At 40.2% G+C, this 21,470-nt stretch overlaps 1 long non-coding RNA gene across 1 annotated transcript in view; it reads right to left on the reverse strand.

The window, feature by feature from the left end:
• Window positions 1–21,470, reverse strand: part of LOC142748785 (uncharacterized) — a 353,773-nt gene that overhangs the window by 104,367 nt on the left and 227,936 nt on the right. The window contains exon 5 of the long non-coding RNA XR_012882309.1: window positions 18,875–19,221. This is a non-coding gene — a long non-coding RNA (uncharacterized LOC142748785). The remainder of the gene's footprint in view (window positions 1–18,874; window positions 19,222–21,470) is intronic.

Genomic DNA, 21,470 nt, shown 5'->3' on the forward strand with positions numbered 1-21,470 from the left:
AAAAGTTATGGCTCTCGGAATGTGGTGAATATTTTTTTTAACAAAAAGGATTTTTTTGTTTTTTTAAGTAATAACATATAAAAAAAACAATATAAATTTGGTATCACCGTAATCGTATTGAGCCACAGAATAAAGTTAAGTTGTCGTTTTTACCACACGGTGAAAGCCGTAAAAACGAAAACCCAAAAAACAATGTAGGAATCGCAGTTTTTTCCAATTTCTGCCCGCAAATATACTTTTTTCAGTTACCCAGCACATTATATGGTATTTTAAATGATGCTATTAGAAACTACAACTCCTCGCGCAAATAATAAGCCCTCACACCGCTCCATTGACAGAAAAATAAAAAAGTTATGGCGGGGAGTGAAAAACAAAAACGAAAAAATGAAAAATAGCTTGGTCCTTAAGGGGTTAAAGCTGTTGTCTCCACCCTTGTCCATTTGCCCTATATAGACCTACGGACGTCATAGTAGAGATTCTGTGACTCGGAATCGGAGCCACCTTCTATTTCAATCCGCCATTCATTTGATAGGGTCCAGTGTAATACTACATCTCCCCTGTAGCGGCCACTGCAGGGTTATATGTGTGGTCATCCGCAACAGCTGATCGCCGAGGTTTTCAGAAGCTAGACTTGTTGTGATCAGCTGATTGCTGGGGCGGATCTGTTTTAAGAAGGGTTTTCATATTGAGGCAACCCCCGTAACACTGTATATCCTAATAGGGCGTAAGGTATAGAGACGGATTGATATATTTACGTAACAAAAGGATGGGAACCTTGCCCATAAGAATAACCCGAGAAATGTTTCAGTAAGCTGGGGAACGGCACACACATTTTCACATCCTATTGGCCGCTGTTGTGGTCTTTTTTTTCCCCAAAAAAATATTGTCACTGTTTTAATGTAATCAAATAAAAGAAGTGAGAATCGACTGTTTGATATGCAATGTGACTCCAGATCCCAAACTATTCGAACATTTTCTTACATCCTCTTATCATTGAGATACAGGGGGCAGGTGTTTCCTTTACTTATAACAATGAGAAAATTAGACATATATGCGTAACACCAGGCTCAATCATAGATCCCAGATAAAAAGTATATAATGTCTACATGAGGCTAATCTATAGTTATATGCGCTTGCTATAAGTTGCCATATATAAGGGTGAAGTTTCATTGACGATGTACGGTCTCCTAGTGAACAGTAATACAGATTGACGGATTCAAGTATAAGAGCCTTCCTTTCTGGAAAAGAAATACCCATTTTCCCCCTGAAATATTTTTGTTATTTAGTTCATCTGAATACGGCCCTACTCAAATGATATCGCTCTCGAAATGTTGGCCAGCAATTTCCATACAGCGGTTTAAAGTGAATTTCCATGTCATTTTAGGTTCAGCACTCTGTGCTTATTTCTTCTTTATATCCGAATATATTTTTATATTGTCAGAGCTTCATTTTCTGATGCAGAGCTCCAGAACTCCTGCATGAGCATAGAGTAAAAGGCTAACATACTGGCTACCTGTAGCTGCCACTAGGTGGCGCTTAGGAGCTTGTTGCATACGGTTATATATACAGAAGTGCATGTCGGTGGTGTTGTTAGCACTGGGCACCCGGGAAACATGAACCCAGATCTTTTGCCAGGAGCCGAGCGTCACTTTTAACTGTAACCATGTCTTCAGTACCCGCATACAGTTAAATACTCCGGCGGAGCAGAGGAACTATTGCCTCCCTGCTCTGCTGTTCACCCACGTAGACCATAGACAGCTTTAGGGCTATAGCGTACATGAGGCGAGGTCTCTGGTATCATGTGATTATGACATCACGTGTGTCTGCCTGCTGACAGCCTGGTCCACAAGCCAGAAGTGACCTCTGTAACCTGTACCAATGGGGAATAATTATTTATTTATATAGCTCCATTTTCTTCTGTGGCGTTTTTGCTAATATTGGGGTAACGTATTGTAACAAGTACAAGAGACAGTGCGGTACAGATAGGTAGAAATCCTGCCAATATGAGATTACGCTCTACTAGGAATAGGGAGTAGATACAATAGGAATGGGGTTAAGGGGTTTATGGGGTTAAGGGACTAATGGCCTAATTATTTTGGCACCGTTTAGCACTGTTCTAATAGTGTGGCACTATTGTTATTTTTAGAGGCACTATGGGAGGAATTTATTAACCGATTTACCCCAGTTTCTTGGCACTAAAAAGTCGCAAATTTTGTCACGTCATATTTACAACTTTTGAAAAGTGGCAAGAAAAATGTGCAGGGCTAGGTTGAGGGAGCGGGGACAGATTTCTTTTAACTTACGACAGAAATTGGTGTAAAATATTGAGCAGATCTAGGCAGATTTACTCCAACAAATCTCAGTTCAATACTGGCATATGAAACGCTAATCTTAATAAATCTTCTCCGATGTTTTTTTGTTTTTTTTTAGTTGTGCCCCTGATTTTGTAAGACCCCATGCAATACCCCCTGGTGCATGCTATTCACATGTAACAGACCATACGGTTTCCATTGTTCTGCTTCATCAGACAAACAAAACAACGTAAAATACGTTGGTTCCGTTGTACGACGGACACCATCGGCGCCCGACGGAAACCATTTGACTTTAATGGGTTCTGTCGGGTCTCCGTCAGTGTGCCCGTGGTTTCACGGTTTTAAAGAGTTGCAGATCTTTTTGTTTTCAAAAAGTTGCAGAACTTTTTGTTTTAAAAAAAAGTTGTTCTGCAACTTTTTTTTATAGTAATGAAACAAAAGTGAAATAAAGCCGGAGCTGCTCTTTAACACGCCTTATCTGTTGGACTTGCATATACTGAAATAACCCATGTAACTTGATCACTTATTTTAACCAGGATTTACACTTTTATTCACAACAGTGTTCTATTTATGACTTGGCAGGAACTGAGGGCCGTCTTTGGAGTCTCCGCAGAAAGGACCTCTGGCAATAAGGAAGCCAGCCTCCCAGTCCTGTTTTTCCTGAATGGAGAAAGCTGCTTAGCTGACCGGCTTCTATGCCTTGCTTCCTATTCATTAACTCACGTCCCACCTTCATCCCTTACAAGGCTGCTTGCTTCCTGGCTGCAGGACAAGTATCTGTTTGATGTTTGCAACCTTCATTTGTTAAAAAGCATCTTTTTTTTTACTCTCCAGCTTGCCGGGTGAAACACATCAATTCAGATTCTGGATATGCAGACTCTATGCTGATAAATTATATAAACTAAGTGGCTAATTTTATAATAATATATGAAATATATATATATATATATATATATATATATATATATATATATATATATATATATATATATATGAATCATGCGGGTAAAACCTATCTCAATTGGACCTATAATGGTTTTAATGCTGATTCACGAATAGAATCCTGGATCGGCAGTAAAGACTGACACAGGCAGAGCAGTAGGAATGAGAGCAGGGTAGATGAACTCTGAATAATCATACATATTTATAAGTCAGGTAACACTACATTTCCCCTACATGGCCCTCTGCAGCTTACCCTGGCGATAACATTTGATCACCAGAGGTTTCTGCCGCAAGACACTAGTGATCAGCTCGTCGTCAGTCCGGAAAGTAAGTAGCTTCGATTTACTTACCTCTTGTTGGTTTTGTTACATCAGGTGTTTTAGCCAATAGACAGTTGTATTCCGAATTTTACTCACGTGTTCCTCACTCTGACTTCACATCTCCCAGTGGCCGCTGCTTGTTCAGACAATTCTGTGAAATTTAGGGGGAATTTATTAAGACTGGTGTTTTATATGCCAGTGTTAATATAAAGAAAGTTGGGAGTAAGATAAAACATATTTATTGAGAGACGAACACCTCTTAATAAATGTCTTCTATCTTTCCGCCGATCGTGCGCCATCCATTCCCCCCTTCCCATTGGATATAAAGTAAAAAAGAAGAATACTCACCGCTCCTCTTCATTTCTATTCTCCCCTCCGGGCCCCCTCAGCAGGCTGCGGCTCATATAATGTACTGAAGCTGAGCAGTGTCAGGGCCTCATATGCGACGCATCACTTGACATCATCAGTGCTGCGTCACATACAACGTTCTGACACTGCCCGGCATCAATACGCTGTACGAGCCGCGCCTGCAGTAAGAGTCTCAGGGGACCTGGAGGGGAGCAGAGGAGCAGTGGTTGAGCGTCCTTTTTTTTTTTGTATATGTTTAATTGTATGAAGGGGGGTAGTCTGATAGGAGGGGTAGTCTGATCTGGGGTGGCAAGGTAAGGCCTCTGGCACAGGTATCTACCTTGCCTAACGAGTAAAATATACGCTTGTTAGGAGCGGATGTAGATTTCCACTATAATTTACACCAGTTTGCTAATGTAACTTATAATAAATTGGTTTGTAGAAACGATGATAAATTCCCCCTTAATGTTTTGATTACCGTATAAAATAACTACCGTAATTGTAAAAACAAAAAACAAAATCTCCTAGAATGCACTGAGAGAGTACAGTGCATTACATGATCTTGGCTAAGCTTTTAGGGGCGTGTCTGTCAACTCCGTGCTGACTGATGTCAAGTAGTAACCAGTCGAATTCTGCAACAGTGAATATTTCTCAAGATCGGTACAAGATAGTAATGCAATGTATATGGAAAGTTCACAAACTTTAAAATAATATTCTAATGTGAACACAAGCTTTAAAGGATACTTATGTAATAAAAACTACTGACAAGTCATAGTGAAATATTTTAAGTTTTGTTCTGTGGGGTCCAGGTGTCGAGATCCCACAGATTTCTAGAACAGGCCGGCAGAAGCGCTCCTTCGGCTGTGATCGGCATCATTTGGCTCTCCTCGGAGAGTTGAACAGATGGATGTACGGGCTCATAGAAAGTCTACGGCCTGTACATGGCCTCTACGAGGATCAACCGAGCAAAGTTGATGAAAGCCAAGAGGGCACAGTACTCAGCTGAGTGCTTCTGCCCCTTCGTTCCATAAACCGGTGGGAGGTCTTGGCCCGCACTAAACAAAACTTTTAACATCTCAGAAGTTTTGTAAAACTATAGTGACATTGTGAGGCAGATATACTACAATACAAATGTGAAAAAGAAATTTAATGAATAACAAGTCGAAAAAAAAACTAAAAAATTTTTTTTATTCTAAAGTAGAATTTATTTTTGTTGTCTATGAAATGCCCAAGTCATGCGTTCTTTGGTTTCACATTTTCTCATGTCCCATCCCTAGCATTCCACATTAAAAAGCAGCTGATGTTCACATGAAGGGCCGCTTGGATTGCCGAATGACAAAGGAATACTTCATTTAAGTCTTTCCATACTTCCGTTACACAATGACATCAGCCCTAACAGAATTTTTCAGCTCTCTGATTCATTTAGATGTCAAGCTTAAAATGTTACAAATCCGGCACGGTTGTTAGGGACGATCCGGAAAGATTACTTAGCCGAGAGCGTTAAAAAGGACATTCTCTTTTTCTTCCTCAAAATCTCACTTGGTCCTGTATAGTCTTCCTCTGGACCTTCTTTTGATCAGAAGAAAACCAGCTTTCCCTTGAGGCACATCCTGATTGAGTTTCATTCTCAAGCATCTTAGTCTTTATGCAAACCATCTACTCAGAAAATCCAGAGCAGAAATATCGGTCAACCCCAAATTAGAACCACGAGTGTGTCGTGATTATAGGACCTAGCTATTTATCTGCATTACCCAATATATCCGTAAGGGATGAGATTGCAGAGCCCACCACAGTTCTGTAGGTCTTTGTTACCATCTGAAGGCCACGAGTATCCTTCCTTATGTTCTTTGTTCAATGGACTAAAACATTCAGCATTTTAAGGACAGTGTCATAATTTCCATTCTAAATTAGATTTGACGGCATTAGTCATGCAGTATGCGGAAGAAAAATAATTATTTTTCACATTGGGACGACTTTAAAAAAAAAAGAAGGAAAATCCCATATCATCAAGGTCCACGACTTAAGAAAAGGTCTGCGGCATTCAGTAATGCACCAGAAACCCATGGAATTTTTAGCATTTTTGATACAACACTGCATTAGAAATGGCATCAATTTCCCAGTTTTGTGTCTCCCTAAAAAAAAAGTTTGGTCCCATTACTGACCAGATTACCACTTGGTACCTGGCATTGGTGGATGCTCCAGTTTACAAAGGTCCATTAGTATTGAGACACAACAGAAGAAGTGGAATTCTCTTTATCCCTATTATCTTGAACTATGACATTTCAGTAGTCAGCCTAGTTTGGTCTGCATGATAACCAATCCTGATGAAGTCACGCCCGGCGGCAGATTCAAAACGGGAGATTCTACTTGTAATCACTGCCTGTGTATTGAGGTACTCTCTTAATCACTATCTAGTTAGTCCTATGTCATGACCCTGACCTTAGAATAGTCTCTGGATTACGCCATCATCTCGCTCCTTCTGCTTTTGTCTGGTACCGGTAGTTCGACCTCCTTGTTATTGACCACTGGCTCATCTCTTAAATACGTCTCCATCTTCACTCCATTCTGACTCCACGCCTGCACCTACTCCACACATTCCTGCAGCACATTCTGCTGCTAAATCGTGACTTCTGAGGCCTGCGACCAGGGAATCCAACCGGGAAAGACCATACCCTCTGTGAGGGTTTTGGGGTGAGGAATTGTGAGATTCTTTAGACTCCTCACCTCATTAGTCAGGCAAACTAATTGTGGTATAAGGATCCACTTCTCTGGTGAGAGTCATAACAACAAGACCCAGTAGACCACCAAAAGTTTCAGAATTAGATAAACAGTATTTAAAGCTATACTCTTTTTAAATAGATAAAGAAAAAAAAGAAAAAGTTCCAATAGAACACCAAAACTGGACACCAAGGATGTGGAGTAAGGTTTTATGGACTAACGTGTCTAAATATAAGACTCTTCAAACTAGGTCTACAGTCATCAGTGCTGCATGGTGGAGGATGAGGGCACCTTTGAGGATGTAGTAGAACATCTACAGTTGGTGATTTATTTTTGATCGAAGGCATCATGAATGAAAGTGCATAGAAATTATAATACATCATGGAATACGCTCTGAAAACGTTGAGGAAAGACCTACAGTTAGGTCCAGAATTATTTGGACAGTAGCACAATCTCCATGATTTGGGCTCCGCTACCACCACATTGGATTTGAAATGAAACAACTGAGAAGCAATTGAAGTGGAGACTTTCAGGTTTAATTCAAGGGGTTGAACAAAAATATCCTGTGAAACGTTTAGGAATTGCAACCATTTTTCTACACAACCTCCTCATTTCAGGGGCTCAGGAGTAATTGGATAAATTAACATTACCAGAAATAAAATGTTGTTGTTTTAATACCTTGTAGAGATTCCTGTGCAGGCAATGACGGCCTGAAGTCTGGAACCCATGGACATCACCAGACACTGGGTTTCCTCCTTTGTGTTGCTTTGCCCGGCCTTTACTGCCGCTGTCTTCAGTTGTTGCTTGTTTGAGGGTCTCTCTGCCTTAAGCAAGTGAAATGCAGCTCGATCGGGTTGAGATCTGGTGACTCGGCCATTGCAGAATATTCCACTTCTTTGCCTTATAGACTCCTGGGTTGCTTTCGCAGTATGTTTTGGGTCATTGTCCATCTGTCCTGTGAAGCGACGTCCAATCAACCTTGCTGCATGTGGTTAAATCTGAGTAGGAAATAAATCCCTTAACACTTCAAAATTCATCCCGCTGCTTCTGTCTTCAGTCACATCAATAAACACTAGTGACCCAGTGCCTTTGGCAGCCATGCATGCCCATGCCATCACACTGCCCCCACCATGCCATGACACTGCCTCCACCATGCCATCACACTGCCTCTTCTTTTTATGGTAGACTTAGATACTTATACACCTACTTCCAGGAGAGTGTTCATCACTTGGGTAGATGTTGTGAAGGGGTTTTTCTTCACCATGGAAAGGATTCTGCGATCATCCACCACTGTTGTCTTCCGTGGACGTCCGAGCCTTTTGGAGTTCATGAGATCCCCAGATGTCACATGTCCAATCAGCTATGGACAGTGTCACAGCGGCTCGTGCTGTGTGATCTCTCTTGCGGGATCACACAGTCTTTCCTTCACTGTCTGACAAGAGCTGAAGAGAGGAGAGCGTGTATGCACGCCCAGCTCCGCCACCACGGAACAGAAGAGGCAAACAAGAATGTGAATTCTTCTTCTGTTCCATGGCGGCAGGAGTATCATCGGCAGTGGCGTCAGAGCTGTGCACGTGTGCGCACACTCTCACTCTTCAGCTCTCGGCAGACAAGACTGTGTGATCTCGTGAGAGAGATCACACAGCACAAGCCACTGTGACACTATCCGTAGCGGTTTGTATAGTGTCTCAGCAATAACTGACACGCCTTCATGCCATTTACTCATCCCATTGACAGTTCAGGGGGTTATTTACATATAGGACGCCAAATATAACGGCACTAAATAACGGAGGAGGCTAGAATTTTTTTTTTTTAAGTGAGACAAGGTCTGTGCAGCACTGCCTATTACAAGGTACATTCCGTTGCACACGTATGGGTGGCACAATCTGTGGGTATGTGGACCCACTGGGCAGTACCACCTTAGCGGGATAGCAGCTGGCCAAACAGTGTACCAAGTAAAGTCTATAGTCCGAGCAAGGGTACCTGTGGTAGTACAGACAGTAGCAGTGGCTAGGCTCAGATGGGACCTTGGCAGTAGACACCAGGCATGGTGTAACACAACACGATTCCAACTCTTTAAAAGAACAGGAACAAGGTAGAACGGGATACAGGTAGCAGGAACGGGAAGAGTGGGAACAGGAAAACACTAAGGGACTATTTACTAGACTGTCACAGGAAAACACAACAACGCTTAGGGAATGAGTGAAGGAGCAGTGCCCTTCTTATAGTCCTGGGTGATTAGACAATTCTAAACTTGTGTGCGCGCTGGCCCTTTAAGGCCGGGACTGAGCTCGCGCACGCACCCTAATTGTCACTTCAGGCCAGGACAGCCGCATGTGCTGCCTTCTCTGGGAAGGAAGGCGTCGGCACGATGAGAGGAGTCTGCGCTCTGCAGCTGCGGACGTTACAATGGGCAGGTGAAAGGTTTTCTTTAACTTGTTCTATAATTTGGTTCGTAGCAATGTCTATCTCATATCTATCTCTTATAGCTATCTAATAATTAAACATATACGTATGTACATATAGACATATATACACACACACACACACACACACACACACACACACAATAGAATTTTCTTGATTAGAAAAGTCTAAGAACATACATATTTTTTTTAAAACTTCCAATTTCCAAAAACAACTTTTTCTATTTTGTATTCATGATTCTATTTTATATATGGGGGAAAATGTAAGTTCATACTCTACCACTAGGAGGCAAGGTCATAGATATAATTGTTATACCCATATCTCACCACTGTACATATTGCTAGCGGGTGCACTGGCATGGTGAATAGAGGAAACCACTGTGCAAAATTTTCGAGGGACACTGATAACTTTTAGGTTTTAACTAGTTTCTTGGTAATATTTTATCATGTAACTCGGTTGTACAAGCTACTTGAGGGACTGTGCCTGGTATTGCAACCAAACGCTCGTGATAGACCATCAGCACGGCCAGTGATGTGCAACTTGTGTGGTCGCAAGTGGACGCCTCAGATATCTTGGCACTTGAGGCTTATGACCACTACTAATCTTAATATTGGTTGTATAGCACTTATTAGATTAGGCACGGTGCGGTTATTTGGTAACTGTACGTTAGTATTATTTTAGCACTATATGGTGGCATGTACTTAGGCATTGTGTGGCACTGCTACGAGGGCACTGCACAGTATATTATTTTTGCACTGTGTGTTGGGGACACTGTCTACCATTATTATTTGTCTAATGTGTGCCACTGTTATCTGGGCAGCACCATCATTTATATTAAGCACCGTATGGCATGGTTATTTATATACTATGGTAGGTGTCAACAGTAGGTACCACACAGGGGGCACCATCTAATGTAAGACTCATCAGAACATGTTGATAAGAACTTGTGGTCAGCTTCTTCTGAATATTAATATCTCTCATGGGGATTTTATATGGACCTCTTAAAACGCTCATAATCATCTCCCAAAAGCAAAATTTCATTTCTCACTTGTCATTGAACTATGTCCCGAGCGTCTGCCCGCTGTTTGTACAATGCGAGATATGTCAGGAGGCTTTTAGAAGAACCGTATCTTGCATGCAACAGACGTGAGAGAATGACAAGTAAAACTCTACATTTGATAGACCTGGTCCCAGAGTCACCATCTGTCTCTCCTTCTCTCTCTTTGGTATAATCTTATCTCGCATTTCAGCTTTCTCTCTTTCAGAGTTTTTTCCCTTAGGCTCATTTTTCATAAGTTGAATGTATTCTAAAAGTATGAGAAAAAGAGAAGCGAAGGGAATATTCATTTTCTCACAGAACCCAACATTGTAAAGATTATGTTGATAAATAGGATAAAATAAGTCAGAGTATGTAAAATGCACATGACAGAGCTATGGACAGGCGTAACGTGAAATTTCTGGGTCCCAATGCAAAATCGGTAACATGGCCCTCAAATTATTGATCTCCAGAAACCTTGTGGGCCCCCTCAAGCTCCAGGACCCTTGTGGGACAGCAAACTCTCCTCCTCCCATAACTAAACCCACTGCTATTGAAGTATATTAATGACATATATATTTTAATTACATAATAAAATTCTGATTATCCCAGTGATATGCCATAAATGTCACCAGAATACCCCTCTAAATGGTTGTCCATGCTGAATTTTTTTTCTAAGATACCCTATTATGGAATTTTTATTTAATATAGGGGGCTCTCCCACTCAGGACCCTCATCTATTAGCCAGAGTAAAGGCAGTGATATACAGAGTCTCTCGCTTTGGAGAACCAAGCACGTCCATTAATTTCAATGGGAACTGTGTAATGCTTTATTTCTCCTGTGGTGGCACTGTAGAAAAAGTGAACACTTGGTGGCAGGTTGCCCTACATTTTACATTAGTGGGACCCCTTGTAATTAGCTTATCATCAGGGGACCCGTCTAACAAAAATGCATTGTCCAAAAAGCCTCATGCAAGGAGAAACCCTATGGAGCGGTATGGAGTAACGCCACTAATGGTTCCTCCATACGGAAATGCTACTGGGGGTCCAACAGAAACAACCTTTTTATATGCCTCTGTATAAAATCGGAGGTATGGAGGTACTGTAGGGCCTTATAGACATCTATGGGCATTGTATTAGACCGTTTTTTTTGGAGGTCCACATTCACCTATAGAGCCATACCCTCTTCTCTGGCTGCTAAACAGGAAATATAAGCCGGGCGCCCCCTCTGTTAGCAGCAACGTGCCCTAAATGGTTCATATTTTATAAAACACAGCCCTTTCAATGTATTTTTCCTTCGGTTATGATTATCTAGTTGTACTTTAGAGATCAAATATCCAAAAGACCACACAGAGAACACATAGGGGGCTGACATGGATCACAATTTACACAGAATAGATTGCAATGGAGATAAATGGGTGCAAATCTTCCCTAGTTGGCCATATAGTGACTGGGTGGTGTACTACATTATACTATATAATAGGACGTCTGCATGCTGAAATGTAAACACACAATTAAAACTTGAGGTGTTTTTTACCGGGGAGGGAAATGATTTGCAGTTATTTAGTCTCAGGAGATGAGGAAGCATCAAACGTCGGTGTCTGCAAACCATCAGCATATTGTGATTTCCCTTCCTACGGCCTTTTTAGAACAAAATGACTCTTCTTCCCATGATGCACTGGGAGGTTGATTGCAGGCCAGGCATCTTTAAGCGATCCCCTCTAATTAAGAATATTTGTTTGGCTTGAGTTGAAAAATACCAAAATTTTAAGTAACACCACAAGGCTAACTTTGTATTTCAATTCGTGTGTGAGCCATTTAATAGAGATGGGAAAGCAATCCTTCGTGGGCGAGTTACAAACGGAAAAATCACCTTCAACTGTAGGTCCTTGTATCGTCTTTTTCTGTTAAGTGGTTATTAATTCTATGCGGCCATTTTTATTTTTTTTTAATGTCTGGTTCTGGGAAAGCTGGCCAATATGCAGTGGCAAAGATATATGGGGTGCCATTGACAGGGTCCTGGTGCCTGAGTAGAGTTGCCACTAGGCAGATAAACCCCCGGCCCAGCAGGTATTAAAGGGGTTATGTGGGGACCAAAAATTAAAATAATATACATTCCGGTCCCCCGTTGCGCCGATTATGAGATTTTCATAGATTTTTATAGCACTACCGGGGGACCGGAATTCTAGTTGCTTCTTTGATAACGATACGAATCTGTCACCAACCCCGCTGTACTCTATGTACGAGCAGTTGCAGTAGTTCAGCGAGTACATAGAGTACAGCGGGGTCGGTCGTGTGACCGGAATGTATATTAGAGAGTGTACTCACAAACTGAAGTGAGTACACTGCTAATAATTTTTGGTGACCACACAACCCCTTTAATACTTGGAGGCCGTTGGCTGTAAAAAAAAAAAGTATAGACATAATTTTACTTACTATGTGGTTTGGATACTCCTCGTTTACCAGGCCGCCTAAACCTAGGAACCTCAGCAATGTCAAAGCTAATTCAAGTAGGAGATCGGCGCCGGTGGCAGATTGCAGCGGGCAAAGCAGCAGAGAGTCGGAGACACTCACATTCAGCAGCCGGACAGGAACACAATGCCTGTGCCGCCTAAAAAGTCAAGAGTGGAGGTCATAGGATACTGACTGAGTTACAGTGAGTACCCACACAGTGTGAAGTCATGCCCCCAAAATCATGCTCACTATTTACCCATATTAGAGTGTACTTACACATGCCAGGTTTGTGGATTTTTTGCCACAATTTGCTCAAAATCAAAGCAAAAAACACCACATATAAATACACCCTTCACCTGGCCGGTATTTTTGATGGAAAAAGTTCCAACCCTATGATTGAGAGGGGCCAAAGGCTCCTCTGCCACATAGGATAACCCCAGTATTATAAATGGCACATGGTAGGTGGGGACCCAGTGACAGATTTTGCATTGGAGCCCAGGAGCTTCAAGTTATAACTCTTGCCTGCTTTTGAGAAAAAGACTGTGCCAGGTGGGTGCTGTGCAAAATTTTCATACATATGCCCCCTCCCTTAATATATAGGTCCGTCGTTCAACACACCCACAACCTAATGCCTTTTGAATCAGGACTAGTTAATCACCAGAAAACACATTACAGTGCCAGCCACAGTGCCCCTTCTCTTGCCTGGACCGCTGTCATGATGTCATAGGTGGTTCAGTATCGGCAGCAAGGACGACTTCCTTAGGCCCCATGCACATGACCATATTTTCATCTATCACATATTACATCCGTATTTGATCCGTATATACGGATCCGTACAACAAAAAAAAAGGGAGGCTGCAAATGATGTCACCAACACGTTGCATAGCAACGCTTCCGTAAGTATGGACGTTTTACGGATGCACATCCATAGCCGTCCATATATATGGAAGCTCCCATAGACTTCTATGGGCATGTCCGCCATGTAATTATGGCCAAAAAAAGGGCACGTTCTATCATTTTTTTAGCACGGATACGTCTCCGTAAATAAAAGGAAAGGTGTCCGTAGCCAATAGAACTGTATGGGTCCGTAATTACGGGCCGTAATTACGGACGCAAAACACGGTCGTGTGCATGGGGGCTTAGCGTGAAGCAGAATCTACTTAACGAGTTAAAGAAAAATGATTATTTAGCAAAATCTATAAAATTGGAGGTGCACTTTAATTCCCGTTGAGCGTAAGGTAGGCTTGTGTTTATACATAGTAATCGATCTGAAGAACCAGTACTGCAGTGTAAAGAATAAGGGATGGGCCAAGCAGCACCCAGACCCTCTGATGAGGAGGAAACTTAGAGACACTTTTTAAAAAGATTAACTTAATTTTTCATATCTTATTATGGTATGCAATCGAGTTTGTCACTTGCAATACCACTTCCTACCACTACAGATGGGAAACATTTTCTACACACATCAATGCAACAGCGACTACATTTCTAATAACTCAAATTACAAATCTTTAGAATAAATTTTTTTCTAACTCATCCACTATTTTTTAAGCTAGGAGATGTAATACTATTATGAAATCCAGAAAAGGGAAGGAAGCGGTAAGCACGATGGTCATTCATAATGTGTTACAAAATGATGTTTGCAATGTGACAGTTTCTTCTTGAAATAGAAGAACTTCAAAGTTTTAGTGATTTCTAATTTGGATGGAACCTGAAAGAAAAAATATTTGACAATCAAGACTATTTGGGGTAATGCACAAGAAAGTGTTCATTTAGAATTCTCCCTCCTAAAACGATACATCCAGTGGAGCACGCCACAATTTTTTTTTTGACGAATTTATTCAAAATTACCCTGTTCAACTTTTGGCAAAACGTAAATATATATCAAAGCAAAAGAAAAAAATACTTAATCACCACATTCACACCACAATGGTATTTTTTATATTAAAATTCAATTTCCTGCCAATAACAAAAACTGTCCTGAAAATTAAAAAAATACAAACAATACAAATCATGTAAAATTTCTGGTATCCCTAAACTAGGGAGAAGAAAATATATACCTATTTTATATATATATATATATATATATATATATATATATATATATATACACACACAAAAATACGTATTGATCATTCTCACCAAGGAATTAGTCATTTTAAGCCATCTTAACACAACATTGTATTTATATCGACCAAAGACTACATTTTCAACATCACAACATAAAAATGTAAAAATTTAAAAAAATCAATATATACATTTTAAAAAATCAATATAGAAATTTAAAAAAATATAGTAACTAAGTCAAAATAAAAAAAAGATCAATACAAAAAAATGTCATGGAAATAGATGCAAAAGTCATAAACATTCTTTACATCATTGGAATTTTTTTTACAAATAGTTAAAAAAAATATCTGGACGGGAATAGGAGCTAAAGCAAACTTTACTCCACATGGATTTAAAAAAAATCAAAAAAAAATCCCCAATCACATTTGTTCCTAAAGAAGATCTCCCGGAGGCATCATTTACTCCAACATTTTGACAAAACTTCAATTCGTGCCCTCTGTCTAACCTTTGCATTCCTGACTAATTCAAGCCAATTCCTTGTGTGTATTATCCAGACCACACTCATGTTAAGGAGAAAGGGTTTCAGCTACAAATGCTCCATTTTGATGAAAGGCATGTTGGAAGCTGCTTATCAATGCTATAGGTGATCATATAACTCTTTATTTAAGCCGGGCATGACAAGCAAAGACCCACCAGAAATGTTTTCTTTGTGTTTAAGAGACATATAGCGTTAGTACTATTTACAAAGGGAATGTTCTTAAGTGGTTAAATCCGTCAGTTCCAAGACGACACCCAGACATTTTCACATATATTAAGTGAAGTGAAGTTTGTTAACATTTGCATACATATTTTTTTTATTTTTGGGATCATTTTGGGGCTCAAAGCTAGCTTTTGAACAGTTTGAGTAGAGGCATAAGGGGCATTTGTCCCAGTATCTCCACTAATTATGGGGCCCACCAAAGCCCTACTATCATGGTGCCCACAGGGATATATTTTTAGGAATTTTTAAGTTTTGTTTTCCTTTGTGCACTATATAGCATTGATATTTTGCCTATAGTGTGTGTTTATTGTATGGCACTATTATTTAAGTACTGTATGGCATTATATGGGCACGGTTTGATACAGTTATTGGGGCAGTATCAAAGCCGTACTATGCACCACTCCGTCCTTTAAAAAATAAATTAATATTTTTTTAAAATTATATATATATATATATATATATATATATATATATATATATATATATATATATATGGTCTCATCATATTTGCCCAGGCACCTCCGCCGACATTCATAAGGCCCTTGCTATGCGCATAGAGATAATGTTGTGTTTCAATAAAAGAGCCTGGCTGTTGCACGCTATCAGTAAATTTGCAGCAATTAGACAATTTGTAGACAATTACAATACTTGTTTATTCAAGGCAGTGGCGCACGCAGGTTGGGGGGCTTACAGTTTCCCGGAGTGACGGGTCCTCCAGAGTGAGAGAAATGCTTTGTAGCCACTCTGGCTAATAGATGAGGGTCCAAAACAGGGGATTCAGCTCTCAGGTTTTCCTACTAGGGTATTTTAGAATGGGGTTTCTATGCCAGACAACTACATTAATGTAAAAAATGGCCATATCTAAAAACCAAATATTTCTTAACATATTTTCAACTCAATTTATATTCACTGGAATCAGGCTCCGAGATGTAAGCATAGCAAACTCTATAATGATGGTTTGCTTCAAGAGAGCTTACATTTATAGATTTTCTATTGTACAATATTATAATGATTCAAATTTTACACCTTAACCTTGCAATTTCTGCTATGTCGATACTAGGACACGATTGTTCTTTCCTCATACACGTAACCAGAATACAAGGTTACTAAATATACTAAAATATGGTAAAATACATGGCCGAAGGTAACAATACCACACATTGGGGCAACCATGGTGGACATTGCTGTTAGCAATAGCTTGGAAATTTGGTCTTTAATCTCGCCACCTTACATGCAGAGAACTTCATACTGAGTATTATCACCCCTACCTAATAATGAGTAACAACCCACTTTGGCTCCAGAACAACCCAATGAGCTATGACCTCAACTCTACGAGATGAGTGAAATGTACAACATGGATACTGTACTGTACTGATGTGATGGCATTGGGCAGTTGCTAAATCTTCAATAGTGGTGGTACAGCATGTTCTACCTCATCTCAAAGATGCTCCTGTTAGGAAGCGTCTGTGTCTTTAAGATCGCCATGACTACTGATCTAGCTTTTGGTCAGTTCTGTTTACTTCCTGCGCCTATCCCACTTCCCTGTCTTCTTCCTGTCAGGTGTAGGGTGGGGTATATATACCTGGCCTCCTTCCTCTTTCTTTGCTTGTGAATTTTCTCCTTACTTAGGTGTTGTGATCAAGCTCTCACTGACCTCGGCTTGTCTCTCGTTGACCCCTTGTTTACCGATTTTGATTATCTGCTCCTGGCTGGTTCTGACCTCTGCTGTACCTGATTTCCACTCGCTCTGTTTTGGACTTTCTGTTTACCCTCTGGCTGTCTGGTTACCTGTTCAATTATAGCCTGCATTGCACCTTTTATCCAACCCTGAACTCTGTTAGAACAACCTACGTTCTGTGCCGCAAAAACCATCCCACCTTGCAGTGGGCTCTGGCGAATACCTCAGAGTAGCCTTAGATTCTGTCGATCAGAGTTGTGACGGATTTGGGGTTGCGGTTTTATTTGCATGTTTACTCCCGACAGTCTCCAGCAGCCTTTTGGTAATTGTGCAACCAGTGATTCCATAACAGCTCCATAGAGTTAAGGTATAGAGACTGTGAAGGCCATTCAAGCATTGTAACATCCCTCATTCACTCCTGGACAACTTCATATTAGATGACCCTACTTAGGTCATCATGGCTTGATGTGATATAGTGCAATGTTCTTCTGAAAGTATCCATCTGCAAAGTGGAAAATTAGGGTAGCTGAGGCCCACCGGAGGAAATTATTCGAAGGGTCCAACGTCAAGCCATACAGAACAAGTACATATGCTTTGTAATTGGTCTGATATCTTATCATCAACTTATTATGTTATCATATAATCATTATTAATGATAAATTGTTTTTTGTAAGCCACACAACCTTACTCTAGATGGACCTCATGGTGAGATCCTGATGGGCCAATCTAACCTTGCATTGACATCTAGATAGACTTAATTTTACTATGACACCATTATACACTGTAAAAGGTTTGCAGGTACCAGAACCTGGACACCTTGAACCCTAGATCATTTCATGTTGAAAGTCCCTCCTGTCTCATGTATGTTCTATTCTGGAATTGAACATAAAGTGGCATGCATCACAGACAGCTTATACCCAAGAGCAACATATGAGCACAGAAGGAATCAGATATGTGCCGGAGACAGTTAATATTAACGAGTCACTGGTTCCTAAAGAATTAATAGCTTGAATTCGGTTGTGTGTTAGTCCCACCCACAAAAGGGCTACCGTAGCGTATGTCAACGGGCATTCCTCAGTGTATACACTATAAAAAAAAATACACTGACAATGAATTATTTAGTAACTCTCTAGGGAAAGACTGATTTTTTTTCCCCAAACAGTTCATCACGAGCCTGCTTCCTTGGAAAAATTAATGGATACAATCAGAGTGCTCCACTGTGACTAGTAATATCCTTCTATTACATGCAGATGTGGCAAGTAAGAGGAAGGCGACGGGGATAGTGATCCTGTAAAATAAATATTTGTAAGAATTTCCTGACTTAAGGGAGAAGACGTTAGGGATGAATACCCTTTCAAGGTTATTCCAGGTTTATAACTTGACTCTCTGCAAATATCTATCAATATCTGTCAGCACAGAGTTGGAAAAATGCCATGTCAGGAAGAATGTTCAAATGATTGAAATTAACTTCATAAAGTGTATAGTCGGGATAGTGCATGTTGATGTGTAGTTGGTCAGTGAAGGGCAGTTTCTAGTCATTGAGTTGGGTACTTTGATCTGTTTTACATAACAAACTGTTGCTAACATCTTGGATCTGTTAAGAAGCTTTGTGCTATATAGATGTAACAAGTGTGAACCTATGGTAACCACGTGGCATTGCAGTTCTATAAGGCAGCACCATCTGGCAGCATGTATTCGGCAGTGACACGAGAAACCCAGACCACAAGGTTTTGGTTTGGGTGGGTATCAGTGAACAACCATAAATGTTATACGACTATGGATTGCAACTTTTAAGTTTTGTATACATACTTACATGTAGATTGAACAGCCTGTCCCCAGAAAGTAATCCATTTGAAGGCCATATGATGAAAAGTAGGGTTGCCAGTTGTTCACTTTTGTCACTTTCCAGATGATGATGGTGTGTAACATCAATTGCCTTGGTAAAATTAAAGGCTTTATCTGCTTATCCTGAACAAAATAGCTCTGTCAAGATTATTTTAGACTTCCATGTGACTAGTTGAAGCAGGGCTCTGCTGTAGTTCTCAGTAAGAAGTAGACCTCATTCAGGTGCAAAATAGCTTCTGGGAATGGCTTTAATGTAGAAGAGTAAGATCCAATCCATACTTAGGGTTAATAACGATAGCTCTAATGACAATTGTCCTGTAGATAACAAAAACACACAGTGGTTATGTCATTAGGTCAGGGTTGGTACCTTAAGTGAGGTTTATGGTTGGCGCCTTAGGTTAGGGTTATAGTTTGTGTCTTAGGTCAGGGTTATGGTTGTTGCCTTAGGTTAGGGTTGTGGTTGGTGTCTTAGGTCAGGGTTACAGATGTTTTATTTCAGAGTTATGGATGGTGCCTTAGGTTAGTGTTATGGTTGGTGTCTTAGGTCAGGGTTATAATTAGTGTCTTAGGTCAGGGTTATGGATGGTGTTTTAGTTCAGAGTTATGGATGGTGCCTTACGTTAGTGTTATGGTTGGTCTCTTAGGTCAGGGTTATAATTGGTGTCTTAGGTCAGGATTATGGATGGTGCCTTAGGTTAGGGTTATGGTTGGTGCCTTAGGTCACGGTTATAGATGGTGTCTTAGGTCAGAGTTACAGTTGGTGTCACAGGTCATGATCAGGGTTTGTGCACAGAATAAATTGAGAAATAATGATTATTAAGTACAACCAGTATATTTACTGTGATCAGCACCGTGAAAATTAATGGTGATCAGCAGAGAAGAACTTTAACCGGGTCAAATTGAGTTTTCAACAGGTTTCTACAAATGGAAAACTAGCATTTTGTGGCCAAAAGCTATTAGATATTGTCAAAAGTCCCTCTAGATTGTTTGGTGCCTCAGTTGAACCTGAAATGGTACCCATGCTTTCTAAAATTGGAAATGGGAAAGTGCGTGGTTGGACTACCCCTTCTGCAGGCAAGGTAGGATGAACCCTGAAACAAATTTCATTGGCACATGAACACAATTCCCATATACACTACCGTTCAAAAGTTTAGGGTCACTTAGAAATTTCCTTATTTTTGAAAGAAAAACACAATTTTTTTTCAATGAAGATAACATTTAATTAATCAGAAAAACACTCTATACATTGTTAATGTGCTAAATGACTATTCTAGCTGCAAACGTCTGGTTTTTAATGCAATATCTACATAGGTGTATAGAGGCCCATTTCCAGCAACCATCACTCCAGTGTTCTAATGGTACATTGTGTTTGCTAACTGTGTTAGAAGGCTAATGGATGATTAGAAAACACTTGAAAACCCTTGTGCAATTATGTTAGCACCGCTGTAAACAGTTTTGCTGTTTAGAGGAGCTATAAAACTGACCTTCCTTTGAGCTAGTTGAGAATCTGGAGCATTACATTTGTGGGTTCGATTAAACTCTCAAAATGGCTAGAAAAAGAGAGCTTTCATGTGAAACTCGACAGTCTATTCTTGTTCTTAGAAATGAAGGCTATTCCATGCGAGAAATTGCCAAGAAACTGAAGATTTCCTACAATGGTGTGTACTACTCCCTTCAGAGGACAGCACAAACAGGCTCTAACCAGAGTAGAAAGAGAAGTGGGAGGCCCCGCTGCACAACTGAGCAACAAGACAAGTACATTAGAGTCTCTAGTTTGAGAAATAGACGTCTCACAGGTACTCAACCCCATAGAGCTGTTGTGGGAGCAGCTTGACCGTATGGTACGCAAGAAGTGCCCATCAAGCCAATCCAACTTGTGGGAGGGGCTTCTGGAAGCATGGGGTGAAATTTCTCCCGATTACCTCAGCAAATTAATAGCTAGAATGCCAAAGGTCTGCAATGCTGTAATTGCTGCAAATGTAGAATTCTTTGACGAAAGCAAAGTTTGAAGGAGAAAATTATTATTTCAAATAAAAATCATTATTTCTAACCTTGTCAATGTCTTGACTATATTTTCTAGTCATTTTGCAACTCATTTGATAAATATAAGTGTGAGTTTTCATGGAAAACACAAAATTGTCTGGGTGACCCCAAACTTTTGAACCGTAGTGTGTGTATATATATATATATATATATATATATATATATATATATACATACATATTCATGAATATATATGTATGCGAACAAAGAATATACCCTACTCATAGTTAAGTCCGGTATATTCATAAGGAAAGTGCTCCCCATATGGATGCACTGGATGAGTCTGGGTGTATGCTTTGATCACTTTTAATAGCGAAACGACATAACATTTTTTGACTAATAGGAGAATGTACCTGTCCCTTGACTATGCTGCCTTTACCTACAGCATATATTGAGATGACCGATCTGCTTTAAATAACATTAAAAGGTACAGTTTCAAAAACCCATATACAAAGACCCCCATTAGAGAAGTAGATAATAGAGGGGTCCCTACCTTGGTAACTCCATTAAATAGCAGAAAG

The sequence above is a fragment of the Rhinoderma darwinii genome, chromosome 3, assembly GCF_050947455.1.
Source record: "Rhinoderma darwinii isolate aRhiDar2 chromosome 3, aRhiDar2.hap1, whole genome shotgun sequence".
NCBI classification, from domain to species: Eukaryota; Metazoa; Chordata; class Amphibia; order Anura; family Rhinodermatidae; genus Rhinoderma; species Rhinoderma darwinii.